Genomic DNA, 15612 nt, shown 5'->3' with positions numbered 1-15612 from the left:
AACTGTGAACTGGATTATTTCATGCAGGCCATTTGCGAACTTTTAGTTAGTATCGATATTTGTTAGAGACAAACCGTCTTGATGAAGACATTAAATGTTTCCACTTGCCACAAGCTATTCTAATTTTTGAAGTGAGAATAGGTACGAAATTATCCTACTTCAAGACGATTTTATTGTCGTAGTTGCACAAGTGGAGGTAGGAAATAAGACTGAAAGCCCTAGGTGAACATATTGTTCTTTCTGATGGATAAATGTTGCTTCTTAAGTCTTTCGTTATCTCATGCAATAGCTCTAATTCAGTTTTAGGTGCAACAGAATGTAAAAAACATGAATCCTAATGCTGCAGTCAGCTTTTTGACAGAAGAAATCTGGTAAAATCGAATTTGTTTACACATCCTGTGTCATGTTCTGTCCTTTCAACAATCCATTTCGAAACTTATTTTACACTAGAGTTTTTTAATTAATGTATGTAAGTACTAACACCTACAAAACGGTGAGAGCTGGACTTTTAAACCCGCTGGGAGTCTGTGTTGTTTTTTATTTTATTTATATTCGGAAGAGTCATCAAGAGAACCTGCGAAATTCTAATGATTCCCATACCCGACTGTTAACATGAGTTTAAAAATACGTTTACTTTGCGTACCTGAATCCCGACACTTAAATAAGATGATAAGTTCTCTCTTCTTTATAATGCTAACAAATTATATTTCCAAATTCTGCGTTGTCTAGGTAAGGAACATCAGCGCTATCCTTGAAGCGTCACCAAATTTGATTAATGAAAAACAGCGAACGAACGTAAAAAATATATATATGACTAGGTCTATGTTTTAGAGCTTGACTGGAAGACATTTTAGTTTTGCCCATTCGTACCATGAATTATCCTATTAGTCTAAAACAATAAATCGTCCTCCAAATCTTGCACATGTTTCTCGGAAACCATTTTTTTTATGCATGTAGTTTTCGCCCCCTTGTTGTGAACATTTCTGACCGGACGTTTTTTTAGCCTTAGCCAGCAACACAACATTTCATTAGCCACTACAGTTTGTTTTCTTAATTGTTTTCTTTTCTTCTCTAAAAGGAAATGGGTACACAAATGTTTTCTTTAATAATAACATTTCATAATCATTTATTTGTAATATACCTGTTTTATAATTATGTACTGATTGTACTAAATGTTCATTTTGCTAAGAACTTTCTGGTAACTGTGTAGAAAAGATAGGATGCATCTCGTTATGACCTGTATTGCTAATAATCATTTGAAGATGAGGGTGGAGCTTTCTTTGCGTATGTGATAAAAAGCATCTAGGGACATATTAGTAGACACTTTACCTGTGTAACTGATTGAACTCTTCTCGGAACACATTCAATGAGGTGTCCACATGGAGTGGCAGCCCACTGTTTCTCTAGAGGCCAAAGCAGAGAGAAGTTAGTTACGTTGGACAGTGTGGTCTTGAACGAAGTAGACATTCTAACCAGCCGCAAAGGTATTCAGTTAGATTTAGGTCAGGATTCTGGGTAGGCTGGTCAATTTCTTGAGCATTATTGTTCACAAAGCATTGTCTCACGGATGCTGCTTTGTAGCATGGTGCATTGTCACGATGATACAATCATCGACTCAGAACTATACTTCTACTGGACGCACGAGAAACACCACCATTCCACGACTCAACCTACTCCGTACTTCACATGACCCTTCCATTGGTTTGTCACAGGTTGCAGTGTGATTCACTCTTCAAATCTTCCATTTTTAGTTATGCACTTTCCAGTGGCATTGCTCTTTACATCACCCGAAGTGTCTGGATGAACTACAGAAATGTGTGGCTCTTGAGGACTTACTCAACCATTGCACTCCATTATTTTTGCCTTCCTATGCCTAGTGATATTTCGAGCAGTACTGCTGGTTAAACTTTGGAACTCAAGAATGATTTCTTCCACTGATTTCACGTGATATTTTACAACCACTCTCCGCAATAAACGTTAGTCCCTGTCCGACGCCCACGAGGCCCATCTGGCCTCGGTTTAGCTGTGGTTGTTCGTCACCTGCCCCTCCTCTAAATCACATCAGCCGAATTGTCGACTTGGTCAGCTTTAGAATGGTTGAAATGCCCCGGACAAATCTGTTACACAGATAACATCCAGTGATTGGCTCACGTTTGAAGTTACTGAGCTCTCCTGAGCGACCACATCTGATGTTACTCCTTCTCTATTAGCAACACAATGCTCCTCGCCTCTTTCGGTCTTGCGTGATCCAAAGGAAAAGATAATTAGTATCCGCACACACTGCTGCAACGTAGAATTGACCACTAGGTGTCATGAGATGCAGTTCGTGTCTCGAGCTGACACATTGTTTCAGTCTCCCGGGAAGTACTAAATCTCATAAGGGATTGGTCCAATAATACATGTCGAAACCTACCCTGAAATTTTTTACACAAAAAGAAGGCAACGATAGAAATGCGGTGCCGAAATTTTAGCTGCTAAGAGGCACTGCGCGTTTTTGTAGAAATTGTTGAAGTTACTTTTGTAGCGTGCGAAGAACAGCTTCTAAAGGCGGTTTGTACAGCCCTGCCCGCCTACCGCACGACTCGGCGAATCACGCGCAGTACCGAGTGGCCGAATTATCCGGAGTTCACAGACACCAATTTTAAGCACAAAGCCTGGTTTACTATGGAGCGAATGGAAGCGAACACGGGCGAATGAGCATTTGCAGAAAATTCACTACCATTCGCTTGTACATGGGTAGAGTCGTTTACACGAGACGGAGTGGAAGAGAACACGAGGTAGCGAACATTGCCTATGAACGCTCTGTTATTAGTTTTTGGAGCTAATATTCGGAGTAAAGGATACAACTCTGCGTTGTAAGAGCCACACTGCGAAACTTTGCTGTTCAGTGAGCATTATTTTGCATGTCGAGAGCACTGTTCTTGTCAGAGTATGCAAAATGGCGCAGGCAAGGAAGAATTTAAGTGTCTCAGTAGGTATGGAAGCGGGGCATGCGTTGATATCGTGCACTTCACACTGAATTACATCTCCATCTCTCCTTAACACTTGTCCCAAATTTTTCCTTGCATGTCGGCAGCCATTTTTCCCCAGCCTCCCATTACCGTTGAGGGAAAATTTATAAACAGAACACCAATTACCGACGTCGAGTATTATCTCAAGAGGTGACACAGCTAGCGTTTCCAATACGCATGTAAGATCTAATGGTCATAGTCTTTTCTTTTTTTTTCTAACGCGCGCTTCGTGATCCAGAGGGCGCGATATCAAATCCCAGGCAGACCACAACATTTTCACTACGATTTTTAACCCTCACTTCTCGCAGATGTTGGAGTGCCCATGAAAGACATGTGGTTTGGATTCCATGTAAAACTGCAGGTCTCCATTTTCCGATTAAGTAAGTGTCCAGTTAAAAGATCTCCAAGAGGCATATAGGGTACACCATACAGGATTCTCTTTAGCTCGTGCTTGTTAGCTTGTTTGCTCCAGTGAAAATCTGGCTTAGACTATACAAACATTTTTTGAATAACTTCACATCGACAGTTCAATTCTTGCACATGTAATTCTGGTAAAAGAGGCTAGAAGAGAAAATAAAATCCTGGCAGTGTTTGATGTTACAGACGACTTGTAGTTTGTTGAAATGAAATGTCTCTAGCAGTACTACATTTTGTAACAGTTCCTGTAGGCTATTCCTTAAAATAATGTTTCAATGTTGTACGTGTGACTATCAGTGAAACAGTTTTTTGTTCCCTGTAGTCGTCACAAAAATGCGAAGTGTCTATTGAATAAAAAAAAAAACAATCATTTTTCTTGCAATTAATAAAACATTCTCGGGTTTCAAGCCGCGTCAAGTGGTTTACTACCCACGAGCTTTCGGTAGAGATCTCCTCTGCCATTTTCAAGTGGATGACTGTCGTGTGGTTGTCACTGCCGTGGTTATATAGCCGCGCCATCGCTCGTGACGACACTGGTGCTCGGTCCCGCACCATATATGGTAATGTTTTGGCCGTACGCCCGCCAGGCCCGCTTCAACTCTCTCAACACCGGATCCCACTCTGTACTCAGCTGCAGTCCACCGTCTCCACTTGACAATGGCAGAGGAGATCTCTGCCGAAAGCTCGTGGGCAGTAAACCACTTCACGCGGCTTGAAACCTGAGAATGTTTTATTAACGGATGTCGCCGCGAAAGCATACATTCGTACATTCTTCTTGCACTATGCACACCGGACAAAGGAAAAATTGATGCAGTCAGGCACTTCGCAGTGACCGCGGCTATTAATTTAGACAGAACTGGGATGGAGTCAGAAACGGTCCTGGCCCTTGTTCGGTATATGGCGCTGCATACCAAGCACGCTTGATCAAATTCGTAAAGCGTTGCGAAGAAAACTGGTAATGCACACATGACTGGAGCTTAAGAATACATTTTCCGCTGATAAACCTGCAATGAGAGAGATGTATCGGAAATTATGTCGTCTGATAATTTCCTGAAAAATGCTTTCCACTGTCCAAAAAATTCTTTATCGAGGGGTTGAATCTTTGAATAGCACTAATAGTCCCAGGCGGAATTCTCACCACATCTACATATTTTTCGTTGCCCTCCACAAAAACAGGGACGTCGTTATGTCCAGACCATCAATCCGACAAATTCAATGAATTAGTTTCAGCACCTGGTAGGAATACGTCGATTACAAGATTTTGGCAACTAAACAGTCCATTTTCTATTTTTGGTGCTAATCTACCTTGCGGTTCTTGAAGACAGATACACAGCTGCGGAAACAGTTAACCACTGATACTTATTACTGGCATTATCGCATATGAATGTGTCATTGCATTCATTTCTTTTTTTTTCACCCAGCCATGATGAACTGCGGTATGAACGCAATTCTTTCACGGAACGTGACTGGTCAGCGTTATAAACAGCAGTTGCGGGTATAACAGCAAGTTTCATGTTTACGTCACCTATTAATTTCTGTATAGCACTGTCTATCACTGGCAGCTGCTCTACACGTTTACGTGACGTAAACTTGGTAATTTTGTATCTTCCTAATCTGTGCGATTTCTTTAACCTGAATAGCCAGGTTGACGAAGCCTGGATATTAGCAATGTTCATGTCTGATACAATTCGGAGGGTCTAGTCTCATAGATCTACATCGGTAACGGGTGTAGCCTCTCACGAGCAGCTCTAAATAATTTTAACAATTTTCCATTCGGATGGTTTCGGGTGTCCGTTTGGCGCATACTTTTTACTTCATGTCATTCATGTTTCCATTTGTACAGTTCACACTTCGATTTTACGAAACGAAAACGCCTTTGCACACTGCGTAACTTCAAGCAATTTTTACTTCCTTCGGTTAACCAATATTTCACTGCCTTTCCTTTGCCACTGAAAGTTGTTGCAGTACATTCTTTTAGGCTTGGAAGGTATTCTTCTTCAGGACTGTTACTGGCACAATTGATGTCATCCGAACCGAAAGAAAAGAAAAGGTACTGTTAGCAGGCATGCCTTACTAAAGCAAAATAAATATTAATTCAGCTTTATCTGTATTGTCAGTAATTACCAACACTGAAAACAGCAACTGACAATTTGTAATAGATGTTACTTGTGTGGATAATTCGAGAGAACAGTAACTGTGCACTGTAGTGTGAGAGAAACTATAAACGAATGGTAACATGAAACGTACTTTACAAATTACGATCGGGTTGTGCCGTGTCTCCTGTTTACAAATGTACCGCTGACCTCGGCCGTGTGACACGCGGGCACGCGCGCGTGCGCGCGCGCGCTTGCCTAGCTGCGCATGCGCAGTTGCTACAGCGCCAGTTGGGTTACATTTCCACCGTTGCCTGGCACGCTACGAATTTGGCAATTTTCAGCTATTTTTTAATACTTGCAGTGTCTCTTTCCAGCTAAAATTTTGACAGTGGATTCCGTTGTCTTCTTTCTGTGTAAAAATTATTGGACTATTCCCTTGTCAGTCAGTAAGCATTTTGAAAGAAAAGTCTAACATATTGCGTAATATAATACTCAATGTTCAATGACATTCTCAAATAAATCTTCATGCGTCTGGTTCTTGTTGTTACTTTTGTGGTCTTCACTCGGAAGATTGTTTTGATGAAGCTCTCCATACTCCTCTGTCTCGTGCATAATGTTCAAGCCTCTTCATCTCAAAATATCTATTGCAGCCTATAGTCATCCGAATCCGTTTACTGTATTCGTCACTTGGTCTCCCTCCATGATCCTTACCTACTGCTCCCCCCCCCCCCCCAACACTTCTGTCAAATACTAAACTAGTGAATCCAGGATGTCTCAGAATGTGCCCTACGATCTTTACACACTACCCCCCGCCCCCCTACACCTCCGAGCAAAACTAAACTGGCTATTCCAGGATGTCTCAGAATGTGCCCGGTCTACCTACAACACTAACGTGCCTCGAAACAAGCTAATGTTACACTATGGGAGGATTTTTAAGACAGACCGAGCGTGTGTCTGATGGACAAAGGTATCATACTATAGTTTCGAATTTGGTGAAATTAACAGAAGAAAGCAAAACGGACTTTCACCTTCGGAGTTAATGGAAAAGACAAAATCATAAGTGAATGAAAAGCAAACGAACGGTCGCCAGCCCTATTAGGAACATTAATTTGGGAATACGTGTTTAAGAAAATTGAAATTGGTTATTGAAGTTACTTTCGTTGAGATTTCACTTTGAATAGCAAACAGGATACTAATTGACGCAGTGTACTCTGAACTGTGTGTAGCAGCAGTTACCAATAACGCACACATCATTAAATAATAAGAAGTAATTTAGCACCAAGCTGATACTAATGACTCAAGAGCATTACTTAATCAGATGCTGACATATTACTGCATAAAGTGCAAAACTGAATTTCAACATGAGGGGCTTTTATCTTCACTGACACAAAAAAAATCAATAATGACGAATAAACTCATAAATACTCTGTTTAAGCTCTTCTACATACATCAGTTTTCTTTAGCAACAGTAATAGTTCAATTTTTTCCTAGTAAGTGGAGAATATGACGGGGACCTATAAAGCAATAGCTTCTCTAGTCAACTCTCTCTGATTATTACAGAAAAAAATGCTAATTCAAAAAGATTATCATTTACTTCACTTGGAGTAATTCATAATCTACTCTGTAAGACAATAAAACACGACACTGGGCTTAATTAACTTCAAAAAAGGAACCATTCATAACAGAAATGAAAACACAGTATTTTTGAAAATGAGTTTAACTTATTTGCCGTTTTGTCACCTGTGAAGCAGGTATTTTAGATAATGATATTTACACAATCTTACACTGTATCCCTACAAAACTATACTTTGTAATAAACTAAGGATACTTTAGCAAAATCATATCTAACTTCACTTTTGTGGTTTTAACTTTAACTTTTACTACTCCTTTTACATTAGGCAAAAAAAATTACTTCAAAACACTTGACTGCAAGAATTTTTAATTTAAATCAGGATACTCGGTTTTAGTAGCACTTTGATGAGGATCCTGCATAAGTTCGTGACCTGTATAAAAAATATAGTTCCTAACACAAATTTGTTTTTGTGATTATTATTCAAACCCCACCCAAATTAACTGATCCATGCCCATGTACGTTACTAAACGTATGACATTAGTGAGGCAGTAGCTTAGATTGGTGGCAAGCGACATGTCGGCTAACTGCTGTACTCACGCCTCTTGATGTTCGAATATTTTGTAAACTCTCTTATTGGTGTCAGATTTTCACCATATTAGAGCCATTCCTTTTTGCCGAGAAAGTGAAATAATAGCCAGATCCACATCTCAGACAAATCCATTCTAAAGCAGGTTCCAATTGACTCTCGTATGACCATTAAAGTGTACCGTGCTACAGCCACATCCTGCGTCCGTTCACACCAAGGAGCCGCTCAGTTCGACCGCCAAACCCACCTTTTACATCGCGCCATGCCACTTTGAAACGTCCCCTTTGAACAATTATACATGACTGCTTGAACTGACACACAATATTTTTTTAGCGCAACACAATCTGACTTTCAAAAAATCCCTACAAAAGAATGGCCCTGACTAACATTAAACTATACGTTTCACAAATCAATTTGTAAAATTTTTTGTGGGGAGCGTGGGGGCTATGTAAGTAGGCTGTTTATGTTTTCTTATTGGTAACGCCACGTAGCGATATGTATGAAAATCACTGGCTGTGCTGTGTGCAGTCTGTGGCTAGTTTGCATTGTTGTCTGCCATTGTAGTGTTGGATAGCTGTATGTTAACAGCGCGTAGCGTTGCGCAGTTGGAGGTGAGCCGCCAGCAGTAGTGGATGTGGGGAGAGAAATGGCTGAGTTTTGAAATTTGTAAGACTGGATGTCATGAACTGCTATGTATATTATGGTTTTTCAGCACTATTAAGGTAAATACATTGTTTGTTCTCTATCAAAATCTTTCATTTGCTAACTATGCCTATCAGTAGTTAGTGCCTTCAGTAGTTTGAATCTTTTATTTAGCTGGCAGTAGTGGCGCTCGCTGTATTGCAGTAGTTCGAGTAAGGAAGATTTTTGTGAGGTAAGTGATTTGTGAAACGTATAGGTTAATGTTAGTCAGGGCCATTCTTTTGTAGGGATTTTTTGAAAGTCAGATTGTGTTGCGCAAAAAAAATATTGTGTGTCAGTTTAAGCACAGTCATGTATAATTGTTCAAAGGGGACGTTTCACCTTCCGTTGCGGAGGGACTTCCCTAAATCTTTTATATATCACAAATTCAGGTGCCCTAAGCATGAACCAGCTTTCAATAAAAAATTTTCTTTTTATGAACACACACATGTTATAGTAATTTATTATTTTAACAGATCATATTTTTTTTCATATATAGATATGTAGAGTTTTGTAATATATATATATATATATATATATATATATATATATATATATATATATATATATATATATATATATACTACAAAACTCTACTTTTCCTGTCACAAATCAAGTACTTTAAATAACAAAGAATACACACTTCATAATTGCAGATACACAGTGACATAATATAAACCTACTTCTAATCGATATACGTGTTACAAAATGGCTCTGAGCACCATGGGACTTAGAACTACTTAAACCTAACTAACCTGAGGACATCACACACATCCATTCCCGAGGGAGGACTGTAGCGCCTAGAACCGCTCGGCCACCCCGGCTGGCTACACGTGTTACAAATCGATCCCTTCTTCTAGTCAGGTTGTGCCACAAATTACTTTTTTCCACAATTCTCTGTACTTCCTCCTTAGTTATATGATCTAACCATCTACTCTTCAGCGGGCTTCTGTTGCCACCACATTTTGGAAACTTCTATTCTGTTCTGGTATAAACATTTTATCGTCTTGTTTCGCTCCCATACATTCCTTCACTCAATAAATTTGTCCGCAAATCGTCGTCTAGTGGCTGGCGTTGATATCTCTGGATCATGGGGTCCCAGTTTGGATTACGGGCAGCGATGGCGATTTTCTCTGCCCAGGGACCGGACGTTTGAGTTGTCCTCATCATTTCATCATCATCATCATCATCATACGTGATAGTGGCTAGATTGGACTGTGTAAAAAATTGGAATGTGTAAGAACTGGGACTTCGTATGGGCGCTGGTGACCGCGCAGTTGAGCGCCCTACAAAACAAACAGCTCAACGCTCCATGCATATACTTTCGGAAAAGACTACCTAACACTTAAATCTATACTCGATGCAAAAAGTTTCTGTTCTTCAGAAACGCTTCCCTTGCCGTTCCCAGCCTCCAGTTTATATCCACTGTACTTCGGCTACCATCTGTTATCTTGCTAGCCAAACAGCTAAACCCATCTAATACTTTAAGTGTGTCGTTTCATAATCTAATTCTCTCAGCATCACCTGATTTAATTCGACTACATTCCCCTATCTACACGACTGGCCATGAAAGTTGCTACACCAAGAAGATATGCAGATGATAAACGGGTATTCATTGAACAAAGATATTATACAGAACTGACATGCGATTACATTTTCACGCAATTTGGGTGCATAGATACTGAGAAATCAGTACCCACAACAACCACCTCTGGCCGTAATAACGGCCTTGATATGCCTGGGCATTGAGTCAAACACAGCTTGGATGGCGTGTACAGGTACAGCTGCCCATGCAGCTTCAACGCGATACCACAGTTCATCAAGAGTAGTGATTGGCGTATTGTGACGAGCCAGTTAATCGGCCACCATTGACCAGACGTTTTCAGTTGTTGAGAGATCTGGAGAATGTGCTGGCCAGGGCAGCAGTCGAACATTTTCTTTATCCATAAAGGCCTGTACAGGACCTGCAACATGCGGTCGCGCATTATCCTGCTGAAATGTAGGGTTTCGCTGGGAACGAATGAAGGGTAGAGCCTGTGTACAAAGTGCCGTCAGTGCGAACAAGAGGTGACCGAGACGTGTAACCAATGGCACCCCATACCATCACGCCGGGTGATACGCCAGTATGGCGATGACGAATACACGCTTCCTATGTGCGTTCGCCGTGATGTCGCCAAACACGGATGAAACCATCATGATGCTGTAAAGAGAACCTGGAATCATCCGAAAAAATGACGTTTTGCCATTCGTGCACCCAGGTTCGTCGTTGAGTACACCATCGCAGGCGCTCCTGTCTGTGATGCAGCGTGAAGGGTAACTGCAGCCATGGTCTCCGAGGTGGTAGTCCCTGCTGCTGCAAACGTCGTCGAACTGTTCGTGCAGATGGTTGTTGTCTTGCAAACGTCCCCATCTGTTGACTAAGGGATCGAGACGTGGCTACACGATCCATTACAGCCATGCGGATAAGATGCCTGTCATCTCGACTGCTAGTGATAAAACGCCGTTGGGATACAGCCCCCCAGGAACCATGGACCTTGCCGTTGGTGGGGAGGCTTGCGTGCCTCAGCGATACGGATGGCCGTACCGTAGGTGCAACCACAACGGAGGGGGTATCTGTTGAGAGGCCAGACAAACATGTGGTTCCTGAAGAGGGGCAGCAGCCTTTTCAGTAGTTGCAGGGGCAACAGTCTGGATGATTGACTGATCTGGCCTTGTAACATTAACCAAAACGGCCTTGCTGTGCTGGTACTGCGAACGGCTGAAAGCAAGGGGAAACTACAGCCGTAATTTCTCCCGAGGACATGCAGCTCTACTGTATGATTAAATGATGATGGATTCCTCTTGGGTAAAATATTCCGGAGGTAAAATAGTCCCCCATTCGGATCTCCGGGCGGGGACTACTCAGGAGGACGTCGTTATCAGGAGAAAGAAAACTGGCGTTCTACGGATCGGAGCGTGGAATGTCAGATCCCTTAATCGGGCAGGTAGGTTAGAAAATTTAAAAAGGGAAATGGATAGGTTAAAGTTAGATATAGTGGGAATTAGTGAAGTTCGGTGGCAGGAGGAACAACACACCTGGTCAGGTGACAACAGGATTATAAACACAAAATCAAATAGGGATAATGCAGGAGTAGGTTCAATAATGAATAGGAAAATAGGAGTGCGGGTTAGCTACTACAAACAGCATAGGGAACGCATTATTGTGGCCAAGATAGACACAAAGCCCATGCCTACTACAGTAGTACAAGTTTATATGCCAACTACCTCTGTAGATGATGAAGAAATAGATGAAATGTATGACGAGATAAAAGAAATTATTCAGGTAGTGAAGGGAGATGAAAATTTAATAGTCATGGGTGACTGGAATTCGTCAGTAGGAAAAGGGAGAGAAGGAAACATAGTAGGTGAATATGGATTGGGGGGAAGGAATGAAATAGGAAGCCGCCTTGTAGAATTTTGCACAGCGCGTAACTTAATCATAGCCAACACTTGGTTGAAGAATCATAAAAGAAGGTTGTATACCTGGAAGAATCCTGGAGATACTAAAAGGTATCAGATAGATTATATAATGGTAAGACAGAGATTTAGGAACCAGGTTTTAAATTGTAAGACATTTCCTGGGGCAGATGTGGATCCTGACCACAATTTATTGGTTATGAACTGCAGATTGAAACTGAAGAAACTGCAAAAAGGTGGGAATTTAGGGAGAAGGGACCTGGATAAACTGAAAGAACCAGAGGTTGTAGGGAGTTTCAGGGAGAGCATAAGGGAACAATTGACAGGAATGGGGGAAAGAAATACAGTAGAAGAAGAATGGGTAGCTCTGAGGGATGAAGTAGTGAAGGCAGCAGAGGATCCAGTAGGTAAAAAGACGAGGGCTAATAGAAATCCTTGGGTAACAGAAGAAATATTGAATTTAATTGATGAAAGGAGAAAATATAAAAATGCAGTAAATGAAGCAGGCAAAAAGGAATACAAACGTCTCAAAAATGATATCGACAGGAAGTGCAAAATGGCTAAGCAGGGATGGCTAGAGGACAAATGTAAGGATGTAGAGGCTTGTCTCACTAGGGGTAAGATAGATACTGCCTACAGGAAAATTAAAGAGACCTTTGGAGAGAAGAGAACCACTTGTATGAATATCAAGAGCTCAGATGGCAACCCAGTTCTAAGCAAAGAAGGGAAGGCAGAAAGGTGGAAGGAGTATATAGAGAGTTTATACAAGGGCGATGTACTTGAGGACAATATTATGGAAATGGAAGAGGATGTAGATGAAGATGAAATGGGAGATAAGATACTGCGTGAAGAGTTTGACAGAGCACTGAAAGACCTGAGTCAAAACAAGGCCCCGGGAGTAGACAACATTCCATTAGAACTACTGATGGCCTCGGGAGAGCCAGTCATGACAAAACTCTACCATCTGGTGAGCACGATGTATGAGACAGGCGAAATACCCCCAGACTTCAAGAAGAATATAATCATTCCAATCCCAAAGAAAGCAGGTGTTGACAGATGTGAAAATTACCGAACTATCAGTTTAATAAGTCACAGCTGCAAAATACTAACGCGAATTCTTTACAGACGAATGGAAGATCAGTTTGGATTCCGTAGAAATGTTGGAACACGTGAGGCAATACTGACATTACGACATATCTTAGAAGAAAGATTAAGAAAAGGCAAACCTATGCTTCTAGCATTTGTAGACTTAGAGAAAGCTTTTGACAATGTTAACTGGAATACTCTCTTTCAAATTCTGAAGGTGGCAAGGGTAAAATACAGGGAGCGAAAGGCTATTTACAGTTTATACAGAAACCAGATGGCAGTTATAAGAGTCGAGGGGCATGAAAGGGAAGCAGTGGTTGGGAAAGGAGTAAGACAGGGTTGTAGCCTCTCCCCGATGTTATTCAATCTGTATATTGAGCAAGCAGTAAAGGAAACAAAAGAAAAATTCGGAGTAGGTATTAAAATTCATGGAGAAGAAGTAAAAACTTTGAGGTTCGCCGATGACATTGTAATTCTGTCAGAGACAGCAAAGGTCTTGGAAGAGCAGTTGAACGGAATGGACAGTGTCTTGAAAGGAGGATGTAAGATGAACATCAACAAAACCAAAACGAGCTTAATGGAATGTAGTCAAATTAAGTCGGGTGTTGCTGAGGGAATTAGATTAGGAAATGAGACACTTAAAGTAGTAAAGGAGTTTTGCTATTTCGGGAGTAAAATAACCGATGATGGTCGAAGTAGAGAGGATATAAAATGTAGACTGGCAATGGCAAGGAAAGCGTTTCTTAAGAAGAGGAATTTGTTAACATCGAGTATAGATTTAAGTGTCAGGAAGTCGTTTCTGAAAGTATTTGTATGGAGTGTAGCCATGTATGGAAGTGAAACATGGACGATAGCTAGTTTGGACAAGAAGAGAATAGAAGCTTTCGAAATGTGGTGCTACAGAAGAATGCTGAAGATAAGGTGGGTAGAACACGTAACTAATGAGGAGGTATTGAATAGGATTGGGGAGAAGAGAAGTTTGTGGCACAACTTGACTAGAAGAAGGGATCGGTTGGTAGGACATGTTTTGAGGCATCAAAGGATCACAAATTTACCATTGGAGGGCAGTGTGGAGGGTAAAAATCGTAGAGGGAGACCAAGAGATAAATACACTAAGCAGATTCAGAAGGATGTAGGTTGCAGAACATACTGGGAGATGAAGAAGCTTGCACAGGATAGAGTAGCATGGAGAGCTGCATCAAACCAGTCTCAGCACTGAAGACAACAACAACAACAACTGTGTAAGTTCACCTGTAGGGATACAGCACGACCGTATTACCCTCGTGAAACCACCGATCCCATATTCGGCTAACAGTCATTGTATCTCGACCTACGCGAGCAACAATGTCACGATACGATAAACCGCAATCGCGATAGTCTACAATCCGACCTTTATCCAAGTCGGAAAAGTGATGGAGCGCAATTCTCCTCCTTACACGAGGCATCACAACAACGTTTCACCAGGCAACGCCGGTCAACTGCTGTTTGTGTATGAGAAATCGGTTGGAAACATTCATCATGTCAGCACGTTGTAGGTATCGCCACCGCCACCAACCTTGTGTGATGCTCTGACAACCTAATCATTTGCATATCACAGCATCTTCCTCCAGGCGGTTAAATTCCGCGTCTGTAGCACGTCATCTTCGTGGTGTAGCAATTTTAATGACCATTAGTGTATGATTTTGGTATTGTTGAATTTCATCTTATATCCCCCTTTCAAGACCTTGTCCATTTCGTTCAATTTCTCTTCCAAGTCCATTGCTAGCTCTTAATGTTAATGAGGTTAAATCTGTGTATCGGACTATTAACCAATTCGGGACCAATTCAGGAAAGGCTATATTGCAATTTGAAGTTTAGGAGAGACGTACTAGTGAAAGTAAAGTCGAGAGGTCGGAAGCTCAGTTGGTAAGAGAGTTATCCACCGAATTACGAGGTGCTTTCAAGTTCTAAGGCCTCCGATTTTCTAATTAACTACTCACCCAAAATCGATGAAACTGGCGTTACTTCTCGACGTAATCGCCCTGCAGACGTACAAATTTTTCACAACGCTGATGCCATGATTCCATGGCAGCGGCGAAGGCCTCTTTAGGAGTCTGTTTTGACCACTGGAAAATCACTGACGCAATAGCAGCACGGCTGGTGAATGAGCGGCCACGGAGAGTGTCTGTCGTTGTTGGAAAAAGCCAAAAGTCACTAGGAGCCAGGTCATGTGAGTAGGGACCATGAGGAATCACTTCAAAGTTGTTATCATGAAGAAACTGTTGCGTAACGTTAGCTCTATGTGCGGGTGCGTTGTCTTGGTGAAACAGCACACGCGCAGCCCATTCCGGACGTTTTTGTTGCAGTGCAGGAAGGAATTAGTTCTTCAAAACATTTTCGTAGGATGCACCTGTTACGGTAGTGCCTTTTGGAACGCAATGGGTAAGGATTACGCCCTCGCTGTCCCAGAACACGGACACCATCATTGTTTCAGAACTGGCGGTTACCCGAAATGTTTTTGATGGCGGTGAATCTGTGTGCTTCCATTGAGCTGACTGGCGCTTTGTTTCTGGATTGAAAAATGGCATCCACGTCTCATTCATTGTCACAACCGACGAAAAGAAAGTCCCATTCATGCTGTCCTTGCGCGTCAACATTGCTTGGCAACATGCCACACGGGCAGCCATGTGGTCGTCCGTCAGCATTCGTGGCACCCACCTGGATGAC

This window comes from Schistocerca cancellata, chromosome 1, assembly GCF_023864275.1.
Source record: "Schistocerca cancellata isolate TAMUIC-IGC-003103 chromosome 1, iqSchCanc2.1, whole genome shotgun sequence".
In the NCBI taxonomy this organism is placed as follows: domain Eukaryota; kingdom Metazoa; phylum Arthropoda; class Insecta; order Orthoptera; family Acrididae; genus Schistocerca; species Schistocerca cancellata.
Note: the sequence above shows the minus strand (reverse complement) of the source record.